General features: G+C 39.7%; 1 long non-coding RNA gene across 1 annotated transcript; it reads left to right on the plus strand.

Annotated features, from left to right (window-relative positions):
- The first annotated feature begins 859 nt into the window (after positions 1-859).
- LOC141628727 (uncharacterized) lies at positions 860-2,859 on the plus strand. Its single transcript, XR_012537182.1, has 2 exons — positions 860-946; positions 2,666-2,859. It is a non-coding gene; the product is annotated as an uncharacterized LOC141628727 (long non-coding RNA).
- Positions 2,860-6,000: the final 3,141 nt, after the last annotated feature.

Genomic DNA, 6,000 nt, shown 5'->3' on the forward strand with positions numbered 1-6,000 from the left:
TGGATATTCTTGTCTGATCAACAAGAGTATCACCGTTTCATTGAAAAGATACCTATATTTTCTTATAATTATATTTCTCCTTCTGAGTTTCGAGGACGAAACTTTTTAAAAGGAGGGGTGATTGTAACGCCCCGTAATTTCGGATCGTTAAAATATTTCTAAAATAATTAATTAATCAAGTAAAATTTGACATTAATGTATTTAAAGTAAAAATAATTCAAAGAAATATAATTTTATTATATTTTGAAGAAAAGTATTTATTTTGATAGTTTTGAAATGTTTAAAAATAGTTTAAACCGTGTAAAATCTTTTATTTCGAATTAAGGGCGTATCGGGGGGGGGGGAAATGACAATTCTTTTGAACGTTGGGTAAACGAAATTGGAAATGGGTCGTATGACTACTCAATTTTCTTGTAATCTCGTGTTTAAAAACTTTGGTCTTGACGGAATTTGCGTTTGACTTACGGATTTAATTATTATTGAAACGAGTCAAAACCGACTCGTAAAAATCCCGACTAAAAATCCCGCACCTTCTTTTCCTCCTTTCCTTTCTCCCTTACACGGCACCCCCTCCCCCTCTCTTTCTTTTTTTCTTGTTTTCCTCTATCTTCATCTTCTACTTTCTAAAAAAACACCATTTTCATCATTTCAAGCTAAAAATCGACATAACTTGCTCGTTTCTTATCGGTTTTTCGCGAAATTTACCTTTCCGGAATCCTCTCGTCGCGATCTACAACTTGGTACAATTTAATTTCAGTTTTCTTGAAGTTGTTTTAAGACCAATTTTCGGAAATTTCGGTATATATACTTATCTTTGTGTTTTAATTGTTTATTTAGGTGAAGAATTGGAGGACGAGTTCGGGGACTCGTACATTGTAGAGGATAGCGGCTAGTTGTTGTTAGGGTTTCGGTTTTGAGGTGCTAATTGCTCATTTTCTAGCTTAAGGTAACATATTTCGAGTTACTCGACGAATTATCGTCACAATCTTTGTTATTTTTGTATGTTTGGTGATTTTTGTTTGAATAGTAGTTTTCACATGTAAAATTTGTTGCATGCATGTTTAATTTGTGCCTTTTGTTAGTTTAAATTATCAAAGTTGAATTGGGGACGATTAATTAATGTTCAGACGGTCTTTTACTAAACAAAAATGGAAAAAAATGGTGGTGTAGGGGGGGGCAAAGAGGCGGCGGGGCAGGCAGCCCACGGCTAGCCCACGGCTGGCCCGGGTCGGTCCGTTGCTTGTTTTGCGGTTTTCCTTGCAAAATTTGTCAATTCAGGTTTATTAATGACATAGTTAGTATGAGTACACTTTAGGAATTGAATCATATAAGTAATAAAAATTATGTTAATGGTAAAACTATGCTTATGTTAATAGTTATCACATGTTAGGATAGTTTACAAAATGAATTTGTAAATAATAGGCTCAAAATGAATTGTATAGGGATAATTGTAATATTTTGTTGATTGTGCCGAAAACTGAGCCTTAGTCCCTTTGACTGATGCGATGTCAGTTAATTGAGTAATTGGTCAGCCGTAATTTGACCCGTACCTGTCGCAGGGCTGGGGTTGCGGATAAAAATTCGGTTGAATGATTTAGATAATCGGCCTTTTCTTGTTTTAGGCCATTTATCAAGCTTTAGTTCACATGTATAGCTTATTGAATTTAATAGTGACTTGTATTGTAGAAATGGCCCTAGTTTCCCCTGAAGCCTTTAATATGGTTACTATTGTTAGAATTAGAAATTAGTATTGAATACTTATTGAGGATTCTGTTGGATTGTATGCTGTAAATAGACATTTATATAGCCTTTCACATGATAGAATGTTAGCATTTAGGTTGGTAAGTAGGACTTTTTGCCCTCTTAAGGTTAAGTGGGTGTCTTACTTGACTTGTGTGGTGAGTCTTGTGTGGTGTGGGCTAAGGTATTCAAGCTGGGACTAGCTGGGACTAGGTCCTAGGTGAATATTTCGGCCTTCATCATAGATAGGTCTTTATAGTCTCTGACGAGTATATGTTCACTGCTTGATAGCCTTTGTGTTCCTGACTAGTGGATTTATATCCAAGTTGGGGCATGACCTCAGGTACTTATTTTGATAGTATGGGGTCAACTTAAGTACTAGCCAACCCTTTGGTGGACTCGTTAGGGTACTCACTTTGTTTTTAGAAAAATTGTGGGTCTTGGGTGCGGTGGTGTGTATCCGCATGTCTAGGTCTGCGCAGATTTTAGGCTAGGGTTGTGTTGTCTCTTGGCCATGTTTTATTAATATTAACAGGCCGAGCCAAGATACCGGTTCGATTACCTTCCCTACCTCGTGGTATAGACTCGAGTTACAAAGTGACTATTGACGGTACTAAGAACTTATGCCTGTCTTTGATATATTGCCCTTTCTTGTTTGATGATTCTATGAATCATAGAAGGTGAGATGCAAGCCGGCTATGGTTGATAGAGTTTGGATTACAATTTGTTAAATTTTTCGCATGATAGTTTAAATTAGTCAATTTAGCATTCATATGTTAGGATGCTTGGAAATTAGATGAATTATCATATAGTTTACATGTTTTACTACATGTTACATTAATTATGACGATTCGTGGCTGGGAGGACTCGAAGTTACTCCCCACTGAATTGTGGCTTTTGTGTTTGTATAAAATGCGATTGACAGGTTGTTGATGCTTAGTTGGGGTCACAGACGGGCTAGTGAGCAAGGAACCTTGGACCTAGTTTTGGCTATTCTATTAGTAAACCTTTTACACTTTTGGTTTGTATATTATTTGAAGGGACATATGTCTCCCTTTTCTATTTTTGGTTTGTATCCTTATATTTCCGCGTCTTTAGTTATGTATGTAAATTAGTTTATCAGCTGTTGCAGGGTTTTTGACACTCTTCTTGAGTTGGATTGGTTGTGAATGGTTTAGGAAGAAAATTTTTTGAAATTGCAGGTTTTTGACTAGTTAAACCATTTACAAACATATCCTACCAGTTTTTCCGTAGAATTTACGCGTTTAATTATCGAGTTATTTAAGGGTGTCACAATCTCTCCTTCTCCAGTAGTGAGCTTGAAGAGTCTTCTTTGATTGTTTGTCCACTTGATCGATTTTCTCCATCCTTTTTGTTGATTGGTGTTGGTTTCTGTGATTAACGCGGTGGGGTTGAAGTGATCATCTTGAAGTATCATGGTAATGATCTCATCCTGCGCGGCTGTGACAAATCGATCTTCTCCAAATAGTAGACTCACGGCTTGTTCGTCTAGGCAAGGTGCTTGACGAGTCTTGACTGTAGGAACCGTTTCTGGAGGAATGAAGTTGCAATCGTGAAAGATCTCGATTCCGGCTAACTTCCATTCGAGATAGTGCCAAGGTTCGTGAAATCCATGAAAGAGTTCTTGACTTCCCTCCCTAACGAAGTATCCATTTAGGGTAGGGAGATAGGGTCGCATTTGGATTCCCACATTCTTACGGTTTTGAAATTGAGCGAGCATCTCGAGAACTTCCTCTTTGGTGGGTTTGTATCCTAGTCCAAGGGGTATTCTTTGTGAATTACCCTCTTTGTAGGGTGCAAAGGTGTTTCTTCGGATAGGATTCAAAGGCATTCCCGGGAAGTATCCTTGGGTTTTGAGTATGTGGTTGACCACTAAGTTAGAGTAGGGATTGAAGTATAATGGTGCCAGTTCGCTCTCTATGACATTTATGATATGGAATCCCCCAAGTTCATGCACTGGATCTGTAAGGACTTGATTACTTGACTTCCTTTCGATTACTGCTTTGATGGGCGACGAAGTGATTGTCACCACCTTACCATTTAGTGGGATTTTGATTTTCTGGTGGAGTGTGGATGTTACGGCTTTGGAAGCGTGAATCCAGGGTCTTCCCAGAAGTATGTTAAAGGATGCCTCAATATCCACTATTTGGAAGTTGACCTTTCGCTCAATCGGCCATGTGGCTATGGTTAGGTCAACAAGTCATACCACCTTTCGTCGTGTACCATCATATGCGCGAACACCTTGGTTGGTAGGGGTCCAATCCGACTCTTTCATGCCTAATTTACATGCCGTTTTCAAGGGTATGACATTGACTACGGAGCCATCATCTACCAAAGTCATTGGCACATTCTTCTTTAAGCAAATGACAGTGATATAAAGAGCCAAGTTGTGACTAGCACCGAAGGGTGGCAAATCCTCGTCCGAGAAAGTAATTGGATTACTTAGCTTTGGTGATTCTTGGAAGACCAAGTTGACCACGTCGTCGGGTGTGGAGTTATGTGCCACATTTAGTTTGGCCAAAGCTTGCAGTAAAGCTTGGCGATGTGGGAATGAGCTTGCCACTAGTTGCCAGACTGAAAGATCAGCCTTTGTCTTCTGTAGTTGCTTTAGCAAATGGTCGGTAGAGCCTTCTTCATTATCATTTGGTATGACCATATTGGTTGGACCGTTTGCTATGGGACCATTTTGAGAAGTGTTTTGGTGTGGGCGCCCTGAACGAGTGAGGTGATCTACATCTTGATCTTCACAATTCTGGACTATTTCCTCACTGACTTTGACTAAGTAGTGTTCAGTGAGATACTCGTCTTCATCATCATCGGCCCATATTCCATTGACAGTAGCAAGTTCCCTCATTTTCATGATTTCAGCTTCTAATTGGATAATTTGGTCGACTAGTTCATAAACCATGACTACTACTTCTTGCATTGTAGTGTTTTGAGAGAAAACTAGTGGTGCACGTTCTTTAGGTGTGGCGTTGGGATCACGTAGGGTTGCCACTGCACTCTCTAGTTCCACGACTTGCCTATCCATACTTTTTGCCCATGCGATGAAATCAGTGATGGTTGGAGAAATGGTGGAGTAGTTCCCTTCATTCTCTATTGCATGAACTTCATTTTCGACTGGAGAGATGAGATGTGAACAATCTATGGTAGATTCCTCACTTGTAATCACTAGAATTCCAAGAGGATTCTGAGTGTTGTTAGGCTTACCTCCAGGTGGTATTGGTAGGCGACTGTCTTCAATCATATCTTGAAGTACATTTTTCAATTTGTAGCATTTCTCTGTATCATGTCCTTTACCTCTATGGTATTCGCAGTACGAATTCTCATCCCAGAACTTGAATTTCTTTTCTGGTTCGGGTGTAGGGCCTATGGGTTGAAGTTTGCCGAGTTTCATCAACCTTTTCAGAGCGTTGGAATATATGTCCCCTAGATTTGTGAATTTCCTTGGAGGGGTACTCTTCTTAGATGGCTCGAGGAGGTTAACTTCATCAGTCTTGCTAGTAGAGCCGTAACAATGACTTGTTGAGCCTTGATATCCATGGCCTATCGTTTTGGACAAGAGCCCTTTACGGATGTCATCTTCGATCCTCGTCCCTAGTACAGTCAAATCTTTGAAAGTCTTGATGTTTTGATACCACAAATGATTTTCATAGATGGGCTTTAGGTTGTCCACGAATTTCTCCACGAGGGTGGCTTCATCCGGACGTTCAACAAGTTGAGTACTAGTCTTCCTCCACCGACTTAGGAAATCGGTGAAACCTTCTTTGTCATTTTGGGTAAGAACCTCTAAAGTGCGCATGTTGACTTGGATTTCAGCATTATCCGCATATTGTTTAGCAAACTCGATTGCGGCATCGTCCCAGGTAGCGATTTTCTTGTGTTCTAGCGAATAGAACTATTGCTTTGGGATGGTGTCAAGAGATGAAGGAAAGATCCTTAAAAACATCTCGGGTTTAATGCCTTTGATAGACATGTAATCCTTGAAGGCACGGATATGGTTCAAAGGGTTTTCATGCCCCTTGAATTTCGGGATATCCGTCATGTTGAAGTTGGTTGGCAACTTGGAACTCACCGCCTCATATTTGCGATTATTCTCCCTATAAATGTCATCCCCTTTGAGATACATCAATTGTTCCTCCAAGTATTGGAGTCGTTTCTAAGCTGCAGTCATACCTATGGGAGGGTTTTCGTCACTGAAGTTGTTCACGAAGTCATCAGCCATCTCACTTTCTCGAG

Source organism: Silene latifolia, chromosome 2 (assembly GCF_048544455.1).
Source record: "Silene latifolia isolate original U9 population chromosome 2, ASM4854445v1, whole genome shotgun sequence".
Lineage (NCBI taxonomy): Eukaryota > Viridiplantae > Streptophyta > Magnoliopsida > Caryophyllales > Caryophyllaceae > Silene > Silene latifolia.